Source organism: Saimiri boliviensis, chromosome 1 (genome assembly GCF_048565385.1).
Source record: "Saimiri boliviensis isolate mSaiBol1 chromosome 1, mSaiBol1.pri, whole genome shotgun sequence".
Classification (NCBI taxonomy): domain Eukaryota; kingdom Metazoa; phylum Chordata; class Mammalia; order Primates; family Cebidae; genus Saimiri; species Saimiri boliviensis.
In genome coordinates this window covers 261,097,423-261,123,998 of record NC_133449.1, presented here as the reverse complement: position 1 = coordinate 261,123,998, position 26,576 = coordinate 261,097,423, and the positions used below count along the sequence as shown (strand labels likewise).

The 26,576-nt window shown below is 37.5% G+C and overlaps 1 protein-coding gene across 1 annotated transcript in view; it reads right to left on the bottom strand.

Annotated features, from left to right (window-relative positions):
* Positions 1-26,576, bottom strand: part of PLCXD3 (phosphatidylinositol specific phospholipase C X domain containing 3) — a 191,318-nt gene that overhangs the window by 123,469 nt on the left and 41,273 nt on the right. The window lies entirely within an intron of this gene.

Here is a 26,576-nt window from a genome sequence, read left to right as displayed (position 1 = left end):
GGTACTTGGCTATTTTTAGGGCACAATGAGTATAGGGGCTCTGCATCCAACCCTGTAATGTGAAATCATGTATAAGCAGAATAAGAACACAACCAGTGGAATTATTTCAATAGCATTAGGAGTATAAATTATAAAGGGGGAGCTTGGAATGAATTCTTGAAAGATGGAAGGAATTTTGATGGATGGAGGTAAAATGTTGAAAAGGAAGGGACAGGCATAGTGTAGAAAAGTAGGAAATACATTAAGACCTGGGTGCAAGTGAACCTGGGGAGAGAGTAGGGGCTGGAAGGATTGTTTCACAGGCTCCTATGCTTGTGCCTAGAGCTGACATTATTATGGAGGCACAAATTGTGGAGGACCAGGAGAAAAGAGACAGGGTTGGGATTAAGAGAAAAGGAAAGTTATATACTTTTTTCTCCTTCATTTTAATGCTTTCACACACTCAGTAAAATTTTCAGTAGTCTAAAAAGTGCATGAAGAAAATTTTTAAGTTACATATTGTGCCACCATTCAAAGAAATTATCAGTATTTTGGCATATGGAATTTTAGCCATTTTTCTTCACATACACATGTGCATCTATGTGTACAAAGGCACATAGGATTTTAAATGATATCATAGTGAGAATATTAATTTGTAACCTGCATTTATCACTTGTTCGATATGCCCTGAGCATTTCTCCAATTCAAAAAGCATTCAATTCTGTTGTCATTTTTATGAAGATGGTGAAGGCCACTGTATGGTTGTACCACAATTTATATAACTACTAATTAGATGTTGAGGAATATTCGTTTTCATGTTTTGGCTCTGTAAGTGATCTTCTGCTAAACATACTAACATAAGTCAGAGTATGCAAAACTGCCAACCTGCCCTTGAAACCTAAGAATAGTGTCTGGCTGCATTGTGTGATAGCTGAGGTTCACGGAGCACCGCCCACATGGACACTGGCAGCTGTGGGGCGCAGGCAGAGACGTGGTGCACAGTGCACTGGGCTAGATGGGAACGGTTATGAGTTTGAGTCTCCACTCTTGTCCTGAGCAATCTTGGAAAAGTCTCCTGGCCTTTCCAACACTGAATTTCCTCACAGGTAAGAATGGGGGTAGTGGAAGACAGGTGGAGAACCCACAATGAATTAGAAAGAATGTCCCAAAACACTAATTCAGAGGAAACTTAATAGGTATTCCTTGGTAATAATAATAATAATAATAATGGTTCTGTTGCAAAGTAAGTTTTGAAATACTAAATAATGTTCAGAAAATATGATTTATGGAGACTAGTTAAGGATGTTAAGCATGTTCTTCATAGTTTAGCAAAGAAAGGAGTTTCTCCTTCTCCCATAAAGAAGCAGGGCCCACCATTCAGCATCATATGAGACAGAAACCTTTGTGGCTTCATGGCCTTTGAAGTCACTCTATACCACCTACTGAATAGTGCACCTGCCAGCCTGGCCTGACTGTGGATAACACTCAACCCTAACACATTGGTTGGGAGTAAGAGGTTATTGGTGCTTCCTCTGAGGCGGGACAATACTGAAAGAGAAGTTGGGATTGGACTAATATTTTAGAAGCACACACCAGGTGAGATATGCCAGCCACCCCCATTTGGATGGGTTAGGCATCCATTCTGACTAAATGTCTGACACATACTTGAATATTACATGTGGTTAGACTTATAAATGTCAACCCTTAAAATTATCTTAGCAATGATCTAGTATAGGATTTTTAAACATATGTATCACTGAACACCATCCCTATAAATATGCATTGATACAAGTCAAGTTAGCATTGCTCAAGATAATGAGATCTAAAACACAGTTAGGTTCAGATCCTGGCTTCACCTCTTACTAGTCGTGTGATCATTTGCAAGTAACTTAATGTCTCTAAGCCTTGGTTGCCTCATCTCCAAGCAGAGATTGTCGAAATAGTTAAATTATACCCACAAGACTAGTTCAGAGTTTGCTACTTAATATGTTCAATAAATGTTAGCCATTGCTACTGCCGAATCATTTGAAAAGTTCTTATTAGGTACTTCTTTGTAGTGGCATTGGCCGGCATTCTACTAAGCAGTTCCGACAGTTGCAGCCCTCCAATACTTCCCACCATGGTAAGTAGCCCTGAAGTCTTTCAATGCAACAAGACCACCACCTACTAAGCACTTAGCAGGTGCCCAACAACAGTGTGTAAAGGGCCAAATCCAGAGCTTGAAGAAATAAACAATTACTTCAAATCTATGGGCTGTTGAACAAAAGATATAAACCTACTTCAGAATAGATTTTTCAAAAGAAAACTTAAAATTATTGAGAGCCAAATTTATCTATAGAATTCAACTAAAGTTCAGTTATTTAATTTCCTGAATTCTGTGCTCTTAGATACTTAATATAGTCAAGGAAAACATATATACTTAAATGAAAGTACCCCCTTTGTTCTTTCTGAAAGCTCTTTTACTAATGCTTCACCTGAGTAAGGCTGTCACAGAATCTCAGGGGGTTAGAGAGGAGAGCAATGTAAAATCTGAACTTGTGATGGAAATGTTAGCTCCTAAGCCTATTTTCACTTTAAAGACTCTGTATTTCTTTCCTTTTACCTTTTATTTAATAAAATTATCCTAGTTGGAAGGTAAAGATATGAGTGAATCAGAAGACATCATACCTGTCTTTGGGGAGCTTAGAATCTAAACACAGTGACAAGACATCGTACATGAAACTAATAGAGAGATGGAATACTGAGACATCAGGCCCACTAGAAAGGGCTATGGATTTGAGAAAAATGATGAACCAGTCAGATAGTATCTCTGGCCACAATTATCTTTCATTCAAATACATGGTGATAGACAACAAGTAAACATTGTAAGTGAATGCATAAAATACAGCAATTGCAGGAACTATTAAGTCTTTACAAAGACTATAATAATGTATCCCAGTGATAGTGACTTGTGGTCATGGGAAATGGTTAGGGAAGACCTTACAGAGGTGATGTTTGAGGAGAAACTAGAATGATGAAAAGGAAGGAGCAATGAATCTCAGTTTGCTTCCTTCTAGACCCATTACACAGCAAATTCACAAACTTTAAAAAGGAGGTTGGCAAGTTCAAATAATACAAAGAAGCCAATGTGGCAGAACTCCATTGGTGCAAGAATAAAGGGAGGAGTTTGAAGAAGAGTTGTAGGTCAGGTAGATGTCATGTCTGGTATGTATTGGCAAAAAGCTTGGACTTGATGTTCAAGCATTGGGGTAACCACTGGAGAGGTTGAATTAAAAGAGTACTATCATCCAATTTACTTTTCTAAAGATCTCTGTGCTATGAGCAGAGACTGGATTATAAGGTGCAGAGGTTAGACAAAGGGAGGCTAACTACTGTCCATCAATACATGATAAACACTGCTAGCTATTGACCGAAATCCAGGTTTCCTTCTTCCTGGACATGGACAAGTCCCTCTTGGAGTCATGTGTAATGCTTATTATTGGAATATGACAAAAGGAATGGCTACACTTTCTTCCTCACTTGCTTAGGAAGAAATTCCAATCCCTGGGCTTTGGTTTGTTCTGCCTTAAGTTGTTTGGAAAGGTGACCACTAGAGAAACTGGTACTGAGTCCCTGAACAGCTAAGTCAAAGAAAAACTGCCACCAATGTAAAACAGTTACAGCAGAATTTTACATGAGAAGAAAATTAAATTGCTCCCTTTTAAGTCAAAAAGTATGGTGATTCTTATTTTAGCACTTTAATCAATTTTCCTTAGTTAATTATGAAAAGGCAGTAAGAGTAACATGCTAATAATAGAGACAGGAGACAGACCGGGGTCCCCCATGAAACCCCACCTTCAAGCCTAAAATAGCCTGAAGTCTGAAAAACCAGACTGCTGGTCCTAGATGAAGCCTGCCCTTTCCCAGACTGCTTCTCTCTGAATAAGGCCCACCTGCACAATAGGGGAATGGGGTGGAGCCAGGGGAAGTCTGCCCCATTTGCAGCGGGGAGGAGCCTGGCCTCTTCAGTTTCTTTGTGGCGGCCTGGGATTCAATCTGTAAGATGGGAGCCTGCCAGCAGGACTCTCTCTCCCTTTGCTGAGAGCTCCTCTTTCCTTTTCTTTTCATCCAATAAATTCTGCCCTATTCACCCTACAATGTGTCGGCTTGCCTAAATTTTTCTGGTCATGTGACAAGAATGCAGTTTTTTTCTACAACACTAACGTGAAAGTCTCTCTTCCAGAAATATCCAAGTATATCTAGTCCTTTGAAGCTTATTATTTAGTACTTACCCTATCATTAAGGGTGGGGGGGGGGAAACTTTACAAACTATCTATATTGACTAAAGTCAGAGCATAAAATAGTAAGTGATCAGCCAAATGTTTCTCTCCATGGAAGAGAGTTAAAGAAAGCAGAGCTTTCCATGTATTTCTTCCTATGACTATAAAAATACATTTATCAAGGTAAATCTCAAGACTTGTTGTTTGCTTTAATGTAGGAGAGTCCTTGTCATTAGCAATCTAAGCAAATGAAAACAAACACTGTTTTAATTTACAGTAGAGTTCACGGACACTTCCTGATACTCCATTTCCATAGGAAGGAGACCAGGCTGTCCTCCAGGTATCTTCCACCTCCTCTGAACCATCCAATACACATTTTAATTTCCTGCACAGGTTATGAATGGAAAATTTGTTCATAAAAAAATAAAAGGTTTCTAAGAAGAAACTGACAGATTATTTTCATTACTCTGTGACAAAGTTTACTACTTGCCTATCCAACATTTATTTTTCTCCTTCCAACTTTATACTAGAACCTCGACTTTTAAGTGGGAACATTAATGTACTAAATGAAAGACTGCATTTCCCAATGCAGTTAAGAGTAGCCATGTTAAAAGTTCTATCCAAAAAGATGTAAGCCAAAGTGTTATTTGGGACTTTTAGGAGGTCTTTTTAAAGGAAGTGTTTTTTTTTTTGTTTGATTTTTGTTTTCCATTGAGGAGTGCCCTTCCTCCTCCCTGTTTTCTGGAATGCAGGTGTCATATCTAACCAAGAGGTGGCCTTGAGAATAGTCTTCAAGCTTTTAGAGTCACAAAGCCCAAAGACAGCAGCCTGGATTTCTGAAGATATCATATACCATGTCAGCTTTGGACTAACTTCTTCCAAACGTCTTTTAGGTGAGATAAAAAATTCATCTTGTTTAAGTTACTATTATTTGGATATTTTCTGGTTATATGCAATGAAACTAACTCCAAAATTGGTAGTCCCCCATATATTGAAACCTAATATATAAAACCTTCAATATCTCAAGATTCTGTTGACTTGATTATTGGTCACTTATCAAGTACTAGATTCTCCAGGGACACAAATGAACTATATTAGATGGTCTCTCTTCATGTATTTGCTCAGGCTATTTGGGCAGGTGGAATCCACAGAATAAAAAGTGAAACCAATAGTAATGTGTTAAATTGGATGTCAGTGATTGTGAGTTTTAAGAAATGGAAAGAAGTCAGTTTGGACAAGGGTAGAAGAAGGATTCACACACAGGTGAACATGGGCCTGACTTGTGTGATGGCCATTAACAAAGTGGTTGAGTACAGTGAATGTCTCTAGATTCAGAAGCCAGACCACATGGGTTCAGATCTTGGCTCCACTACTTATTAGCTATACAGTTCTGAGTAAATTACATGATCTCTCTCTCTTTCACACTTTAAATTTTTTTTTTTTAATTTTTTAGACAGGGTCTCACTCTGTCACTCAGGCTGGAGTGCAGTGGCACGATCTTGGCTCACTGCAACCCCTGCCTCCTGGGTTCAAATGATTCTCCTCCCCCAGCCTTCTGAGTAGTTGAAATTATAGGTGCCTGCAAACACACCTGGCTAATTTTTCTATTTTTAGTAGAGATGGGGTTTCACCATGTTGGCCAGGCTGGTCTCAAACCCCTGACCTCAGGTGATTCACCCACCTTGACCTCCCAAAGTGCTGGGATTACAGGTGGGAGCCACCATCTCCAGCAAAGTACATAATCTCTAATGGTTGAGTTTTCAAATCCATGAGATAGAGAAAATATCTATCTGAGAGTTGTCTTATTCTATAGTCTATGTGTGTGTGTGTATATATATATATATACACACAGAGGAGTATGTGGCATATAATAAGTACTCTATGGGTGTTAGCTATTATGATTCTGATTTGGACCCTTTTCTGATAACATCACTCCCTTCATTTTAGAAACCTGTTCATGCCTCATGATAACAGTGTTATTTCTTTCCCCAACCAACTCACAAGTGAACGAAAAGACCCAAGATAGGCCAAAGAATACCTCAGCTTCTGGCCATTTTGTTTATTTCTAAAAGTGGAGTTGTGACTTTAACGTAAGGCAGGAAGGATGTTCTCTTGAACTTTTAGAATCATGAGATCGGATACCATGAGAGCAGGCTGTCAGAATGAGCCTACCTAGGAGTCTCAGAAAGTCAGGGTATAACACAAAGACAAAAACAGACAGAGTGGACTCCAGGGCCACAGAATCCATTTCCTGGTTTCTGCAGTCCTTTCTGCAACCTTATAAACTACTCTCCAACATCTTGCCACCAAATCCCGTCCATTTGCCTATTCACTCATTTCATTTTTCTTTAAGATAATTCGACTGGGTTTTTTGGTACCTGAAAAGACAGCAAACCTGAAAAATATAGTCTTAAGAAGAGTTGTAATGAGAAGGAAGTGGATACCAGGCAAAAAGAATACACTAGCCAAGAATGTAGAAAAGAATTTCTTTAGAAGATGCACTCATGCAATGTCAATACTAAATGTGATGCAACTCTAGCATAGACAAGGCATCCTCGCTGCCACAGTTTGCAAGATCATTATTTCTCACAGAAAAAAAGAAATGCATTGGGAATACATCAATTCTGCTCAGATTTTTTTCTTTTCTCCTCATTCTTATGGACAGCTAGTTTCTCATTCTATGGCCAAAATTAGTTTCTCACCTGGGACAGTGTCTCTAAACAGTCTCCTGAAGAGACTTCCTCCAGGAAGGAGCACAAGGTGAATCCAAGAGACTGCTCCAGAACATCTGCATTTGCCCACATGTGCCACCATTTTACTATGTAGATTTCTGTATTTTGGACCTAACTATGCACTTTTAAGGTAGCTTTTTGATTCTTTTGTCTCTGCATGTCTTACATATGACCTGTAGGAGAAGTGCAGACAAATTGTTAGGGATAAACTCAATTCTGCCATGTGAACATAAAGGAATTATCTCACTTCTATGTAGTTCATGTCCCTGTTTATAAAAAGAAAATAATAATATGATAATAAATGTGGATACCCAAATTGTCTCCACACATAGGATACAAATGCTTGTTTTGATCATCTCTAAAGATCAGAAAGAAATCTTAAGTCTTTTCGAGGTCTAATTTTTATAGAGGTCTTAATACTTGGGATTAAATTGTTCACTTTAAAAACTGTGTTTGTAAAAGCAAAATTTAGATTTTCAGTATCAGATCATTTTAGATTCTCCCCTACGTCAACCCTATTGTTGATGTCCATTGAAGAACATGGAGATCAGCAAAAGACTCTTATTCAGATGATTATGTTGCAATTAAGTCATCCCACATATGGGAAGAAGATAATTTTTGTTAAAAAGAGCAAGCCATCTCTGTGCCGTGATAATAGTGAATTCTCTTTCTAAATCTGTAAGTAATAGTGAATAAACAATCCAGACAGGTGTATATCTGACAAGGAAAGAAATACACAAAGTATGCACATGTGACTTAGTTAACAATATCCCACAATCTTCCAAGTTCATCGGACAGTTTCCAGTGCCAAAGAAGTTCATTAACATGTTCTGAAATGTTAATATATCCCAACACTTTATGTATCATACACATTAAAGTAATAATAGATATACGTTAAGACCAGGGTACTGCCAAACTGTCCCCAACACCACATTTCTAGGCCACAGTTTTGTTACCTGTAAAGTGGGAGGAAAATAAAAGACACCACCAGAGGGATGTTATGAGGATTAAATTAGATAACGAATGTGTAAATCACAAGACATTATTGAGATGTTTTATGATTTGCTTTAGCAAAGTTACATTGAGAAGTAACTTTTCCAACATCCAAAAATAAACAAACTAAGCAAGGTTAAAAATTGTGTTGTGATGGCAAAAGAATGTCTATGGAGAGTTTTATTTCCCACATGGGGCAAAGTCCATAAAGTTTTCTTTCCCTGTCTCATTAGCTGGCCCTAAATCCCTTCCCTCACCCAAACACTGCAAATCAAATCTGATTGCATTACTCTTGTCTTCCTTGTCCTTCTTCCTCTACCCATATTTTCCATTGTGACTCAACCAACTTGTCATGGTTTGTTTTTGTCCTTCCCTTTACTTTACTCCAACTTACCCAGGTCACAAAAATAAAGACAAAGAGTTCTCCTTATAATATATGAATAGGAGGAGGAGGAGGAAGAGATGCAAGGATTCTCACACATTAATATTTGTCCATATACCTGTATCTGTATTCCTGTGTCTGTGTGTGTATATATATACACACACACATATATATGTATACACACACACACACACACACACACACACACACATATATATATATATATATATAAAACATATGTACCCAATAGACATGCACTACATAACAATTCCATCAACAACAGACTGCACATACTACAGTGGTCTCATGAAATAACAATACCACATTTTTACTTTACCTTTGCTTACCTTTGCTATGTTTAGATACCCAAATACTTATCGTTGTATTACAACTGCCTACAGCATTCAGTACTGTAGCCATTTAGTACCGGCTCATAGCTTCGGTGCGACATAGGCCATACCATATAGCCTAGGTGTGTAGTAGGCATACCATCTAGGTTAGTACACACCATGATGTTTGCAGGATGACACGTTGCCCAGCGATGTATTTCTCAGAATATATGCTCATCATTAAGCAACACATGACTGTATATATATTAATTGATATAAATGAAATAACTTTTATATATATACGTGTGTGTGTGTGTGTGTGTGTGTGGTGTGATCAGTCATTACAAAACCTGAGACCTGGTAAGCATCCATTATATTGTTATTCCTATGATGATTATTAGGAGAGACAGAGCATGGAGGGTGAAAAGACGAAAAGAGTGTGCTGACCTTTTGCAGGAATGCAGAGGTGGTTAGCAGTCTGAGGGAGAAAATCTGAACTGAGTCTTTCCTTTAAGGGAACTGGGAATGTGTTGATAAAATAAAATGATTATCTTTTTTGACCAGCATTTCAGGGCAGGCTGGGTGAAGTACAGACAGACGAGACCTACGGATGAGCACTAGGACAGCCTGTGATTGTGCTTAAAATAGCAAATTGGTCTGAGATTCTGTGTATACTGTTTTGTACCTTTTAGTTTTTCTTTTAACCCCGTTCTGTCTAGATAGTTTTCCTGAGCTATTTTGATGATGAAGGTTGGACTCTGCTTTTCTCATAGTTAAATTATTCTAAGTATTCAGTTAAACGGGAAAATTAGTGAAGTACAAATCAATCTGTGCATATACTTTCTTCTCGGGCTTTTTTTTTTTTTCTCACCTCTAGGCCAGTATGTTTAATTAAGTTGCACTTTTAATTGGTGGCCTTTATTAGGGTTGAGCAGTGATGACAGTCACATTACTCACAGAATAGTCATTCTATTATTTGTCTAGTATTTTAAATATTATGTTACCTAGTTTAACCCTGGGTGTCTCCCTCAGATTAGGGTTTGTTGACACTTGTCCCCAAGATTCCTCAAGTGTTCTTAGGAGGGTTAATATTATCATCAATTCTGTCTGAGGATGACAAAGTTAGAATCAAAGGGAGTAAATTATAATGATAGCACTTCGCGTACCAGAATAAACACACAGAATCACATTTTGGGGTTGGGCCACAGGGGCTCATTCAGTGCTTCTCAGATACCATCAGCCAACATTTTCTACCTGGGCAGTAACATCAACTTTGTCTGCCAAGAACCTATTTATCTGTAATTGAATAAATTCCTCCTGCTGAAATATAATCTCAATTCTTATTTTGTCCCCAGCATTTAAACAAATGATTCAGGTCCTGTAATGCCAGTTAAGCTGCAATACATGCTGGAAAGCTAATACATGAATTAATAAAAGATGACACATGTTAAGGAGCCGTTTCATAACTACAGATAATGATGTTAATAGAAATGTTTTATCAAATGGCCAATCTCATTTTAAATGGGTACCATAGGCTGGATGCCATTAATTGTTCAAGCAGAGACACAAACAAATTACTCATAGCAAAGTCATGCCTAAGTTATTTTGTTAGCACCTGGTAGGCTTTTTGATTATGGTAGCATATAGTCAGTTCTATATAATAGTTTGCTATTAGTATGAGTTTTAATGTTGACAATAAATTATTAGAATATTTTGGAGGTATTCTACTTTAAAAAGTAAGGAAGGGAAATATTGGTTTATATTCTTGAACTAAAAGTAAAAACTTAGATGCTCTTTTGTCAACATAGACAGCTATCCACATGGTGTAAATACATGACATGCTTTCTCTGAACACAGCTCCAGAAAAAAATTCTCCAATGATGAGAATTGAAGTCCATGGCCCTGAAGAGAAACTTGTTTTTTAATATTATAGTGCTCAGCACAGTCAACAAGGGAGAAAGTCAATTTTGATTTGTGACTTTAAGGATCCTGCCAACTGAATTCATAACAAGGCTGGTTTATTGGATTGCAGAGAATCATTCCTGGTGACAGTATTTTCAAGTACCAATTTATTACGTCCAGTACTCAGGGTCTCTCATTAAGGAAGGGCACATAAGTCAAATCCTCCTGGCTTCAAAATCAGAAATTATGCTGATCAGGATGTACTTATTGTGCTACCTTTTACCCAGTGAGTCAAATAAAATGAGTATCATCCTCCAAAGGATGACAGTATTTCAAAAAGTGGAGATTCAGAAGGCAAAGAATTAGTCTATGAGTCGCCTATGGTAATATAGCAATGATGCCACCAATTCTCCTCACTAGGAAGAGAGACAGTATCCGAAAAAGTGCAACATTCAGAAGATAAAGAATTAGTCTCATCTATGAGTCTCCTGTGGTAATATGGCAATGATGCCACCAATTCTCCTCCCTAGGAAGAGAGGCTTGAAAATCAGTGAAATAAGACTTCCACAACTCCCCCTCTGAAATGGATTATCAGAATTTCCTTTGAGGAAGAGAATAATGAAATAAAGCCTCCAAAAAAGTAAGATGTAAGAGAAAGCATATTTAAGAAGGAACAAGGCAAAATTACAATTCAGAACAATCGGGGATTTTGAAATAGTTACATTTGTCTGTTTTTGCTTCTGTTGCCTGTGCTTTCGAGGTCTTATTTTAAAAAATCTTTGCCCAGCCCAAGGTCACAAAACATTTTCCCTGTGTTTTCTTAAATAATCACAATTAATTAAAAAGAAACAAAAAGTTAGTAAGTATTTAAATTTTAAAAAGAACAACTAGAGAACAGTGAGGGTTGGAGGGTGGCGGGCACGTAAGGAGTGCTGTTTGACTCCTTCCTACCAGTGAATTTTCATCCAGAGGCTGTTTTAAACTATCCTTGGCTTTGGAGAATGGATTGGCCAATCACATTTGAACCAGTAATGGAAAGCATGGCTTCAATCCAGCTGGTTGTTCATTCTAAAATTGATGGGGCCGTGATCTGACTCGACTAGCCAATTCCAAAAAAGAGCTTCACATGGGTGTTTCATACTGGCAAATGGACCCTGTGTAAAAATCCCCATGGAATGAATAAATGCTAATTTCAACTAAACAAGCTTTTTAATTTAGAAATCCGTCTTCTAGACAAATGCTAAATTAACTATATAATTGCTTTACACTGAACCTAGCTGGGACTACATGTTGGGATGCTGTTATAATTGTTCAATAATTGAAAAGGCTATTGATGTTCAGAAATAACATCCACCTACATTCCACCCATGCCAAAAGCTCTACTCTAATAGCTGTATTTCTGGGGGTGGAGGTCAGAAAACCTCATGAAGGCTGGCTTGGAAAATAGGTTGGAGAATGGTTCTATTAACCTTTAGTGCTTGTAAAACTCTTATCCAGTTCCTGGTTCATGTCTGACTATGAATCAATTTGGTTCTGTTAATAGAGCTGTTGCCCTTTTTTTCTCATTGCTAAGGATTAATAAGTTAACAGAAAGGCAGACAGGAAAGAGGTGGTTGTTAGCCAGGGTTAAAGACTCAGTGGTAATTGAAATGAAGTAAAAAAAAACAATAATTTGAGGGAAAAAAAGACAAGGCCAAATATTTAAAGAGCTAAGACCAAGCATCTTGTCAATTTCTTTCTTTGGAAGAAGTTAAGTTTTCATATCATGTTATTTTCAATATTCTAAATCCCGTGGAATTAAAAGAGAGGCAGAAGGGTGAGAGAGGGAGAGTTGTTGAGAGAGACAGAACCAGGACACTCACAGACCCTGTTTGATAATAGCATACTGGAATTCAGGCAACTTGAAAAGCTTCTTCATCTAAAACACATGGGTGAGCCCCAGAAAATATTGCATTTAATTGCCAAGATTGGGAAGGAGGCCTTAAAATGGCCCAAAGAACAAAGCAAGAGAGAGAAGCCGTAACAGCTATCCCTCTCTGTAAATGGAACTGATAATATGTTGGCATAAAGTTACAATTTCTTCCTGTATCTCCTCACGTAAGGCTGACAAATAAAACTAGCATAAACCTTCAAACCTGGGAAGCAAACAGTTATCCCATTAAGGCAAAGCCCATTAACTTGCCATCATCATCTGGCTACACGCTGTGCTGAAATAAATTCAGATTCAGAAGCATTCTGGCTACTGTCGGTTGACATGCAATATAACAGTATAAATACCACCAATCATTCATAGACCAAAATTATGGGGACAAAGAAGGTGGAAAGAGAGAAGCCTATCCTCAGGCTCTGGTGCAGCTGTAGCTGAAAGCCTCTTAACAGCTCTTAAATGCCAAAAAGAGATGAGACATTGGCTATATTTTTTCCCCAATCTCTAGGACCAAAACAGACATAGAAGGTTTTATGAAATCAATGCATCTGACGAGATGTTCTTGACTGGCACCTGGACCCCGTCTCTCCCATCATTCCTGGATCCTGCAGAGTGGATACAAACCAGAAACCCAGTTGGCTTCAGCATGCTGAGAAGGATAAAAACGCCACCTGTTCTGGAATAGGAGAGGTTTGAGGCCAAGCTCAAGGCAGATTTGCTTGGGCTGATGCTGTCTTTCCTCCTACATCCCAAACTGACATCTAGCCAATATGGTAATCCTCTGAAAAATGCCTTGGGAATTGTTGCCAATTATGTTTTCCAAAAGTAACTGAGAAAACTGATAGAATTAAAGAGTGAAATAAATCTTACAAAAGACCTCTTATATTGTAAAATCATATAGAACTAGCAAACGGGTTGCATGTAGTTTGCCTTAACTCTTTTTGGAAAAGTTAGCAAATAAATACGTAATTTGTCTAAAACTGAACTCAGTTCTCCTTTCTAACTTTCCAAACTTCTCAATCATACAAATTCTGAGTTATCCTCCTCTTCCCTCCCTTCCTCTTTTGTCACCAGTTAACAAAATCCAATGTACACACCTTTAAATAGAGAAGTTCAGTATGGTTAATGAATGGATGAATGAAATAATAAATGAATGCTGTTAATTTGTTTACAAACCAACAAAAACAAAGCAAGATAATACTCACTTCCCAAACTTCTTAGTCTGACATGTATAATCTTCTTAACCTAGGTACAATATACATATATACACATTTTTAACTTCTCTGCTCCCCTAAAAGAATCTTTCATTTCAGCCATACCCAAATGCATGAATATGGACACCTTTCCCTTCCTGAACCTGCAAAACTTTCCCTGGCCCCACTATGGATCCTTGCCCATGATATTTTCCAGAAAACTTTCCATATCCATGACTTTACTGGACTCCTATGATACATATTGTCTCTATTTTCACATTACACTTTATCATTTACTTCTGGGCATTTCTGTATATTATCTGTTATCATTTAACTTTTTAATGAATGTTCTCATTTTCCTCAAAGGTACAATCTAATATTCTTATAGAGAAATGTATTATTATACTCACTGATACAGCAATTTGCATTAATGCTTTTATATCAAAGCTCAGAAAAAATTTTAATGAGTGACTAAACAAGATTGATTTTGCTGAGATTGTAAAGCATAAATCTTCAAGTGTAGCTGACAGCATAGTCGGTGGTCAAATTTCATGATAACTTTCTAATTTTCTAAACCATACAGACTTTTCTGCCATTATCAGTGACACCATAGATTTTCATGTACAAAAATTAAAATGCATTCTCTGTGTAGCTTAATTTATACGGCCCAAAAGCAGACCATGAAACAGATTTCATTGCAAGTAATTTATTTGAAAGATGATAACAAAAGTACCATAGGAGAGAGGAGCAGTGAGATAGGGAAGAGAAAAAGCCAGTGCATGGTACACTAATAAGTAGAATACAATTGTGAGAACTGGGGCTGCATCCTACTGGGGAGTGTCGGACATACTATAGGAGTATCTCAGAGCTATCTTTCCTGGGGATTGAGAAGACTGGGATATTCATCTACCTGTTGTTATTAAGGGTCTTTTCTGCCCTTACTCTCCAACCACAGGACCTTGCATTAAAAAGCCATCGGTGGGCATGGAAATGGGGAGGGTCAAGGATACATGAACAGTACACTAATAGTATCGGCTGTATCTTAGAACATAAACATTGAAGACTCTGGCTATTACCTCCCCTAACAGATAGATGGGATTGGCACTGAATACCTTTATAATTTCAATTCTGAAGAAGACATCAATGGTTTTCTTTGGAGTAGTACACAAGAGAACAGTAATATAGTAAATACATCTACACACTGAAAGCAAACTGAAAGAGCGATTCTTTCCTATGAAGCTCTATTCTTTCTTCTATCTTCAAAGCTGCCTTTGGTTTTAGCTTGATTTCACCACATACAAGATCATGAGGAGCCTGGTGAAATAAGGAGGAAGAACAGAGCTGGGAGGATGCTGTATAAAGACTCATACAAGAAGACTGGATAACCTGCTGATTTTCTTACAAGCCTGAATTGATAGGAAATTAACATGTATAACATCTTAGACACAAAAGCTTCCAGCCAGGTGGCAGTCATTTTATCTCTAAACAAGCTTCTCTGTTTTTCAAAGGTCTCCAATACAAAGGACATGGATTTTAATTAGAAAGTTTTAATTGACAGAAAATTAAAATTTAACCTTCTTTTCATCAATAGCTTAAAGATGAAGTTTACCCAAGTAGTGCCTGGGAAGGGTGGCTGTCAGAGCTGCTTGCAGTTTACAAATATTTTACAAAACTGACAATACTGATAGAAGCAGATTGAAAGTTTCCTCCAAGTACACCTGAATTCGGATCTCTTTAGTAGTAAAGAAAGGTGGCAAACTTACTCTTTTCCAATTTCATTCTCATCTTCCCAAGAACACTTTACTTGTTAAGAGTTTCTATGGAAGTTTCTTTTTTTTATTGCATTTTAGGTTTTGGGGTACATGTGACGAACATTCAGGATTGTTGCATAGGTACATACATGGCAATGTGGTTTGCTGCCTTCCTCTTCATCACCTATATCTGGCATTTCTCCCCATGCTATCTCTCTCCAACTTTCCACCCCCTGCTGTCCCTCCCCTATTTCCCCCCAACAGACCCCAGTGTGTGATGCTCCCCTCCCTGTGTCCATGTGTTCTCATTGTTCAACACCCACTTATGAGTGAGAACATGTGGTGTTTGATTTTCTGCTCCTGTGTCAGTTTGCTGAGAATGATGGTTTGCAGGTTCATCCATGTCCCTACAAAGGACTCGAACTCATTGTTTTTTATGGAAGTTTCTTATCAGTGACACATTTTCTAAATGCAGGTCTCCTAAGTCCCTGGGCTGCCTCAGATGCAACCTGCAGATCCTTCTTCATGAGGTATATAGTGAGGGGTTATACCACCCCATTCTCTCCTCTCCATTCAAGGGATTCTACACATAGAGATGAACAAAAGAGAAGTAGGAAAGGGGAAAAGGAGGAGATGGATTGCAGTACAGATAGTGGGAAGGATGGAAGCAGAATAAGGAAAAAAGGGAGGAAGAGGAATAGGAGGCTGATTATCAAAGCTGGAGATTGAGCTTCCTGCTATCTCCATGCCTAACTGAGAAGACACTGGAGTGTAATAGTGTATTCTTTATCTCTGGTCTGGAGGAGTTCTCCAAGCCAGGAGCAGTTTCCCCTGGTGTATGTGTCAGAGGAAATAAATGGATTCTGGGAAAACAATGTTCTTTTGGTACATATTGAACAATTTTTACCTTAGAGTGGACTCTTCAAAAGAGACCAAAGGTTCAAGGGTTTCATATACCTCAAGGTAACCTGAGACATCTTAGTCAAAAGCAGAAATGGACAATTAAATTTGTCTTACTCTTTTTTGACTCCTGAGGTACAGAAGTAGAATGTTTTATAAGCCAGTGAATTTCCTGCTACCAGGAGTATTTAGAATATTTGTCATAAGATGATATTTGAGGAATATTTTTAAAGATCTCTGGTTGAGGAAGGAGATGGGATTCTATTTACAATTCAATTCAATAGACATTTAAGTGCCTCTGATTGCAAAAGTGAACACAAAGCGGTTGCTGATATCAACAAGGCAACACTCGAGCAGAAAAGATGGGTCTAGATGACTGTGATAACAAAGGTGTTATGCCTATATGCATATGCAGAGAGGAAAAGCATTGCTTTTTCAAGGATATTAAAAACAGCCCCAAGAAAATATAGAGTGATTATTTTGTCTGGTAGAGCTGGAATCTTTCCACTTTTTGTTTTCCATTTGGTATCCACCCCTAATCCTTGGTCTCAGCAAAGGACCTGATGAACTAATTTACTGAAAGATGTTAAAGAGAAACTGCACCCTAAGAACCAGCTCTCCATAGTGTTCTTCCTTTTTTCATGTCTGTCACTTTTTTTTAGCCTTCAGATAGCAATTTTCTTTAAACAATATGATCAGCGGATTCACTGAGCAGTAAGAGAAAAATACCATCTTCTTGTTGGATTGGAGGCTTCCCAAGGCTTACTTGATTCTTGGGGTATATTTACTCAACTCCCAGATGAGGGCAATTTTGTATTTGCAAAAACAGAGGTATTTTCATTGCCATGCAAAAACAGAGGTATTTTCGTTGCCATACTGTTAGCCAAGTCCTGTGTTCTGCTCAAGGGATTGCTTTCCTTACTTAAATAAAATCAATGACCCAAGTTATTGGTGCCAGAAGGAGGCGCTTGATGGTGAAAGCCGACCGAACAGCTCTGATTCTGTCTCCCAAGTTCGCCCTTCCTTTGCTTCCTTGTCATTGCCTTTCAAATATAGCTGATGTTGTCTCCTGTTAAACTGCTTGTATAAGTTTGGATCAGACCATCTTCTTTTCATTTTCTTTAGTCCTGTACCATCAGGATTTTAAACGTGCAGAACCTCACTGAATACAAAGGAATGGCAAAGAGGAACTGATTCAAGAAAACTCTATCTATGTAAAGTGATACCAGAGTTTCACCAAATTTTGAAGAAATGTTTGAAGCGATTTACACTTTATAAGCAGAGGCTATAAGGCTTTTATCTAGGGAAGTCCCTAAAATGAATAGGCAACATTCCCCCAGAGCAGGTGAAACTTGATACCAGAGACCTACATACCTGCTATTAACTAGACAACTCATAGACTCCTAAGAAAACAAATGACAAAAGTACAAAAAACATGTCAAATATGACCTCCAAATGAAAAATCACAAAAGCAGAAGCAAAGACAGGGCTACAACACACTGAAGCTGCCCCTCTGCACCCACGAGCTTTCTGTATAATCTACTTCAAGGTCAGTGTGGGCAGAGGCACATTTACTTGAACAATGGTTAATGATTTTTGTACCATGCTGGCAAGCTCATTTAATACCAGAAATTTGAAAGCATTTCCACTTAAAATAATGTACTTCTGAGGCTCCCATTGCTAACTCCAGTTTCAAAAACGGTACCAAATTCCATTATCTTTCTTTCTTGTTTTTCTTCATTTTCTTTTTAATTGACAAATAAAAATTGTATATATTTGTGATGTACAGTGTGTTTTAAAATATTGTACATTGTGGAATAGCTAAATAACCTGATTAACATATTATTTCACATATTTATCATTCATTTGCAGTGAGAATGCTTAAAATCTTAGCACTTTTCAAGTATACAACACACGATAATTAACTATAGTCACCGTATTGTGCAACAGATCTCTTGAGATTATTCCTTCTGTCTAACCAAAATTTTGTATCCTTTGTCCAACAATCCACAGTCCCACTCAATCTTCCAGGCCCTGGTAGTCACCATTCTATTCTTCTACTTCCATGATTTTGACATTTTTAGATGCCACATATATGCCATTCCATTTTCTCCCAGAAAGTCTATCAATATTCTTATGCCAAAGAGATGATTCCAATGTCACAAACTATTGGCTAGATGTTTTGCTACTATGCTCCCACTCATTCTCTTTTTTTCTGTCCAATGGGAATTAGTTTCCTCAATATCTTCATGCCTTCGTAGGCCTCCATTCAGTCACTCACCTGATGTTTCTACACTTTGTTTTGCTTCTATTTTATGGTACAAGAATAGGCAGATGTGAGTTAAAATCCTGGCTCAGCGACTCACTAGAAACGCTTTTCCTGGTCAAGTTATTCACCTTTCTTAATACCTTTACCTCATCTGTAAAATTGGAATAATAAGTGTTTTACAAGGTTGTTTGGAGAAATAAATTACTTATGTTTTACAGAGAGGCTAGCATGGCACCTGGCATGTGGTAAGTACAAAATATATTTCCACAGTGGAACTTATAAGCTTTCTCTGCCCAAAGGTGTGCAAACTTAGACTGCAATGTTTTGTCAGGAGAATAAGTTCACGCACTGGAAATTTTGTCCCAGTCACTTTTCCCCAGAATGGTATAGCCAGTGATTTGCCCAGAGTCACTCAGTCTCTGGTGTTCTTGAGAGCCGTGGTTCAACCACGTGTCCATTTTAGACTCTCCAAAACAATGGTCATGACTTTTAGGCCTTTATATTTCAATTCTCCAAACACCCAACTCTGCAGAAGTTATTTTCATGAACAAGAAAAAAATACCCCCCCTTTTTTTTTGGCATGGATTCAGACCTCCCAGGAATCTATTAAATCATGCAAGAACACACCTCAAAATACCAGACCTCCTTTGAAAGTTAGAAATGGATCACAACATATACACGGTTAAATAAAGTCCTCCCAAAGATTAATGACCATCTACAACCTCAGAATGTTACTTTATTTGGAAATAGGGTCTTTGCAGATATAATTGGTTCAGATAAAATCACGCTGTAGTAGAGTGCTCCCTAGATCCAATGAGTACTGTCCGGTCTTAGTTCATTCAGGCTATTTAAAAAAATCATAAACTGGTTAGCTTTTAAACAACAGAAATTTATTTTTCATAGTTCTTGAGGCTGGGTTGTCTAAGATTCAAGTGCTGGCACATTTTGTATTTGGTGAGGGCCTACTTTCTTGTTCATAGATGGCACGTCCAGCCGTGTCCTCTCAAGACAGCAGGTTCTAGCTAACTCCCTGAGATTTCTTTTATAAGAACACTAATCTCATTCAGATGGACAGAGCCCTAATGACCTAATTACCTTCCAAAGGCCTCAGCTTCTAATACTATCACCTTGGTGATTAGTTTTAACATGAGAACTTTGAGAAATGCAAACATTCAGACCGTACCTATACTTATAAGGAAGCCATGAGAAGACACAAAAACACACACAGATTGAAACAGGTCTTGTAGTGATGGAAGCAGAGACTGAAGTTATATATCCATAAGCCAAGGAACGCTAAAGATTGGTGACAACCACCAGATTTTCTCTCTGAGTCTACAGAAGAAACCAATTGTATTAGTCTGTTTTCACACTGCTATGAAGACCTGCCCAAGACTGGGTAATTAATAAGGAAAGAGGTTTAATTTACTCACATTTCAGCATGGTTGGAGGGGCTTCAGGAAACAATCACGGTAGAAGGCGAAGGGGAAATAAGACGCCTTCCTCACAAGGCAGCAGGAAGGAGAAAAGCTGAGCAAAGGGAAAAAAAATCTCCTTATAAAACCATCAGATCTCGTGAGAACTCACTCACTATCGTGAGAACAGCATGGAGAAACCACCCCTCATGATTCAATCACCTCCACCTGGTCTCTCCCTTAATACCTGAGGATTATGGGGATTATAATTCAAGATGAGATTTAGGTGTGGACACAAAGCCTAACCACATCACCAATCCTGCCAGCAATTCAATTTTAGACCTCAGTCTTCCACAACTATGAAAGCACACATTGCTGTTGTTTTGAGGCATGTAGCTCATGGTAATGTGTTACAGCAGTTCTAGGAAACTCATAACTGAGGATAACTGAGGACTTTCATTTCTTTATTTCTCCATTGACCTGATTCTCCCTCTTTCCAATTTCAGCAGCTGAAACCATCATTTTATCAGTTTAAATATGATTGACAAGTTTAAATGATATAAAAGAAGGATGCTCATGCTATCTCAGAGGGATGATGAGGTCAGATAACAGGCTAGGAGGCAGCCAGAGCAAAGGCACAAACCTTAAGCCTGCAGGCAATGACTGAACGGCACTGAAGAACCCAGAAACTGAAGAGAAAGAAAACACATCAACTCCGATGTAATAAGAAAATGGGAAGTAGAAAGTTAGGTATAAACCATGTAAAGTGAAGTGCAAAAACATGCCTTCAGAAAATAAAACTAAATACGAAACGGCAATTCTACTGTGTGAGAGTCAATGCATGCATTCTGAAGACACAATGCCAGTCCTTAAAGAGCTGCTTGTAGTTCAGGAATATTTGTTTTGGCATATTCTCAAAAGGCTTTAGGACCATTATCAATCCTGTAATAATCCCAAGAGGAAATTTCAGGAAGCTTCAGTGCTCCTACCACATTTTCAAGTATGATAATGCGGGTCTTGAGAGAACAAGAAATACAGTGTCCTATATCACCATTATGTTAAAAACAATGCATGTAAAATTGTTGCAAAGTACAAAATCATTTAAAATACAAAGTGTTACTACTGCTGGTAGTATGGTACAGTCATAGATGGAGTCTGAAGTCAGGAAAATAAGGATCACAATTCTGCTAATCACTCACTAAGCTATGTAGGGTGGGATAAAGGGGACTGGCAATGAGGAGGGAGAGTGGTTCACTTTTAAATGAGAAAGGGTAATCATCATAATGAAAATGACCTTTAAACAGAGATCTGAAGTGTGTGATTTATTAATGTACATAGATAATAGGCAGTTGTTTTTCACCCTGCAGAATTCTGGAACTCTCCTGGCATCTTGGATTCTGTCTAGTACTGTGGAAATATCTGATTCCTGTTTGTAATCTTTGTACAACCACTTAGCAAATAAAAACATAAATATCCATCAAACTTCATTAAAACCTATTGTTCCAAAACATTCCATGTGCTGGTAAGTATAAAATAGGTATGTGCAATGGCTATTTTTTTTCTAAAAGAAGTAAGTTCAGGATAGAAAAATATTTATAAGGATAAATGAAAAATAAAATAGCCATTCATGTTGAAAAAGAAAAAGAAAAACAGGTTCTTCAATTCTAGATTTACCCATTTTATTAATGCTATAAAATGGATGTTTGTGTCCCTCTGACACTCCAAATTCGTATGTTGAAATCTGTTCCCTAATGTGAGGGTATTTGAAGGTTGGGCCTTTGGAAGATGATTAGGTCACAAAGGTGGAGGCCTTATAAATAAGGTAAGTGCCCTTGTAAAGAAAATCCTAGAGAGATCTTTTGGCCCTTCCACCATATGAGTCCATAGCAAAAGATAGCCATCTATGAAACAGGAAGCAGCTTCTCACCAGACACCAAATCTGTCAGCATCTTGATCTAGGATTTCTCAGCCCCCAAACTGTGAGAAATAAACTTCTGTTATTTAAAACCCACTCAGTTTGTAGTAGTTTGCTACAGCAGCCAAAATGGACCAAGACAATTAAGAAATATCATTTTCCTATTGTCTTCTTACTCTTTCTATAAAGAGATGGGGTTTTATGAGAATACATTAGCGCTAATGGGAAAACATACAACCCAACCCACACGAGTCATGGGGCATAAGAGCTTTCTGCAAAAATACATCTTGAAAATGTTTTTGCTACTTTGTAAGCCTGAAAAACAATTCAAGCCAATGTAAACCTTTTATATTCTGTCGGATAACCAACTTCAGGAGCTGCTGACATCCATGTGGCCTAGTGTCCACTCTTGGCCTCACATCAGACAGCCACTGGAAAGTGATTGGCATGAACCTGTATCTGAGAACCCTCTGTTTTCTTTTTTAAATGATAACGAAAGTAAGTACAACCATGAGAATAGCATACTAATAATAAAGGGAGTTATTTATACATTTTTAACTTGACTGTGGTAGATGTAGTTAGTTGTCTACATGAAGTTCATGTACCTTGGAGATTCAGGTCATTCAAAGAAACAGAGTCCAAGTCATGGGAGTTCCAAGTCTCCTCTCAGATGACTAGAACCCAAGAGTACACCCTTCCCTAGCGTAACCTGCATGTAGAAGGATAACTCACTCCGGAGGAACCTGAACCTATGACCAGTGCCTCAGATACAATACTGGAAGGACATCTGTACTCAAACTGTCTAATTCAAATGGCCTTTGCTCTCAGAGAAGTGGGACTATATTCAAAATGGTGCCCTTTAACATATTTCACATAAACCCTTTTCGCCTGTTTTGTTTTGAAACATTCCCATGGGACTGGTGTTCTTAAAGCTGAGGAGGTGCATAAAAGCTCATACCATAACAGGTCACAAGTTAGAACAGGGCAATGGAGAGAGATAAGCACTGAGAGCATGCAGAAAGACTGGGCCTTCCTTGTCCTCTGTACACCATTGTGTTTCAGCTCAGTCTCCTCAAAAATGATGTCCTGGAGTTCTAAGAAAGAAAGCAGTCATAAAACACTGAAATACAGGGCTGCATGTTAATGGATGTAAGGGTAAACTGTGTAGACATGGGGCTAAAGAAAAAAATAGAAGCACCAAGATTAACTTAAGGGAGAATCAACCATTGTTATGGTGGCTTGAGACACAACAATGATTTCAAAGGAAGAAACTAAATAGGAGTTGTCACTGGAACAGTGTTTAACTGTGTATGTTTTCCCTACTCCCTCTCCCAATGCCTGATAATATCAATAGTGATGAAAATGAGCTAGATGGGAGAGGGTTGAAGGTGCTCAGTGTAATACTTCAGAAAACAGATTCATGTATGACTCCAATACCTGAAGCTTTAGGGATTCCATAATTAAATAACAGAATATAGAAGGAATAAAAAATACTGAACAGCCCAAGAATCTCTAGTGGAAGTCCAATATTAGAAACAGAAACAGAAAACTGGAAAATAAAACCAGAATTAGTGAAAATGTAATTCTGAGAGTTAGAAGGGACAGAGAAATGTGACCAGGCTGAATAAGAGATATGAAAAGCCATTTATTTACCTTGATAAGCAAAAGTTTGTCAATGACAAGGAAAGTTGGGGCAAAAATTTAAAAGTTGAATGATTGTCATTTAATAAATGTTCACTGAATTGACACCCTGTGCCAGGTGCTTTGTTAAGTGTTGGGATCAAGTGGTGGCCAAAACAGTGGATTTAACGTGAGGGGCAAGGGAGAAGGGTCAGGTCGTTTGATGCTAATGCTAAAATCCCGTGGAAATCTGAATGCTTTTCTTAGCACTATGAGGTCACAGAAAACTAAAGCAGGAGAAATGGGCTGAAATGGAAAATAAGGATTCAGAAGAAAAACATTCAAAGACATCTATTTAAATAAATTATGTTTATTTCAGGTGCTACATACACATTTGAGGGGGAAAGTCCTTGTGAGACCCTGTAAAATAATTTACACAGAACTATTGAGTGATATCATACAAACATATGCAACAAATGCTACATTTTAGCTGTACATTTTCAAATTAAGAGATATATTTATATTTCTTACAGTGTCTATACCCATAACTTATTTCCTTATGAAAAGCATGTTTTGTTCAGACATTCCTATAGAATATCGCTTGATTTTCTCTTTCTCTCTTGTTTGTTTTTCTAAGAAAAATATTTTCCTTTAATGCCAGGTACTCTTTCAAAGGTCTAAATAGAATAGTAAAGTTATTGATCAAACAATCCCTTCTCTTTCTGAGTGTCTTCACCTAGGTTTAAGATTTGAGAAGGCAAATGACAAACATATTTTTAGACACTTTCATGTTTGAACAGGTTAGGAGGGGTTCATATCTTGATTCTTCCTAATATAGATGGCATTCTGGCTAGACAAAAGGAAAAAATTAGTCTCCAGGATTTCAGAAATGTTGCTTTAAAAAATATTCCAAATCAATGTGGCAGAATGGCTTGTTTAAAAGCCCTTAAATTAGATTCCATTGCTATAAATGGAGGCGAAAAATCAATCAACACAACCTGGGACCAAATATAATGCCACAATGAATAAATACTTCATTACAGGTCCAGCCTAATCTTGCTAATTTTTAAAGATTGGTACATTCATATGATATGTCAAACTAGCATCACACTGCTCAAGTCTCTTTAGCAGATCAGTGCCAAATTAATATTCCTAAAATAACACATGTGTAATGTTAATAATAAAATTTCATAGCTCTGGCTTCAAAACTGCCAACTAGATAGCCAGCCTGTCTCCTACTGCTCAGTTCCACTTAATTCCATCAGAGACACCTCCCTGCAACAATTTCTCAATCAACCATTAAGTTGTTTCTCTGCCAACATCTTCAGTCAACACTGTTAGTCTACCTGTCAAATTTAAATCACTTCTTGCAAGCTTTCTTTTGTACCCAACTTAAGGATTACCACCATTAAGTGTGCAATCAAGCAAGTGATAAGGATTTACTGAGCATCTATTCTGTGCTTGTCATTGGGCTAAGGATGGGGAAAGGAGAAATGATTACATAAAGACAAATCCTGCAAGGAGCTAATGCCAGAGTTCAAGATATAGCACCAAGAAACAACCCCAGGTTAAGAGAATATGTAACAAATGGCATAGCTATGCCTTGCAGAGTGAAAAGGAACTACAATTTAGAAGACCTCTTTAGGCTATGTTTTCTGTACAAAGAAATGTGTATATAGATATAACATAATGGTCCCCAGTCTCCTCTTGGATACGCTTTCATGGATGCTTGTGTTCCCATTGTGTTGCAAACCTTACAGAGGCAGGAAATGTTCATTTCTAGCACTCCTATGCCTATCGTATTGGTGATTATGCTGTTAATTCTCAATAGTGTTGGCTGAATTTTAATATCCTTTACCTTTGATCCTGCTGAACTGTGCTTAAACAATTCATAGCATGGAGATTAAACAATTCATAGCATGGATAAACAGAGGTGCTTAGATGTAGTCTAATTTGAATACATGCAGTTAATACAAATGCGTTCTTCACCTTCTGTAGGTATATGTGCATTATCACATTTATATTTTTTTAAATTAGAGAAACTTTAGAGTGAGAGCTGTCAAATACCAGCGTAAAAATTCCAGGGTTTATCACAGCTCATCAACATTTACAGTAAAGTACCTGGCCTATAAGAAACCAAGCAGTTTATGTAAAACATCTATTTTTGTCCCATTGTACCCTTGGTGAGAAGGAAATTAAGTGTGTTTGCACACAAATAATTTTATCTAGTAAGCCCTCATTATTATACAAGGATTGCAAGATTCATTGCCCTTTTTAAAATAGTCATTATGAGTTTATAAAATGCAATTTCACTTGAAATCTCTGATAATTAGATTTCATGTTTTATTACCAAGTGGCTTACAGTTTACATTCTGTAAGCATTTTAAAATTCTTGTTTATAAATGTGCAAACTTATTAGAACTATTCTTTCATTGTTTGGGAATTGTGATTTTTTTTCTTATTACTATTGTTGTCTAAGCGTTTTGTATCTCTGAAGCTAGAACTTGTTATAAATTATAACAAATTTGGTGTAAGATTACATTTTTATATTTTATTAATCAGCAAATACATTCAGAACATTCTCTATAGTATTGAATCTTTGTCTTGCAAGAATTGGTTTATTATTTTCTGATAGGACCCAAAAGTTATCTGGACTACATGTGGAGACTAAAATAAATAATCAAAACATATAATACATTTTGGTATTATATTGGTATATTGATAAACTAAATTTCTCTTTAAGAATTGGAACAGGTTTTTCTGTGTAATCTATAAGCAGACTCAGCAGAGAAAATCAACAACGGTACATGAGTGTATTAGGCATTGGAAATAAAAGGAAGAGAATTCTAATTTTAAAAACAATTCTACAGGAACAATGTAAGGCATGACTGAAACATTTTTTCTTTCTTTCTTTTTTGGTATCCTACTAAACATCAGAAAATTATCCCCCCTACCTTAAAAACCTATAAAAAGGGAGAAAGTGTAATATGATTTTTTAAAGCAATAATTTTCC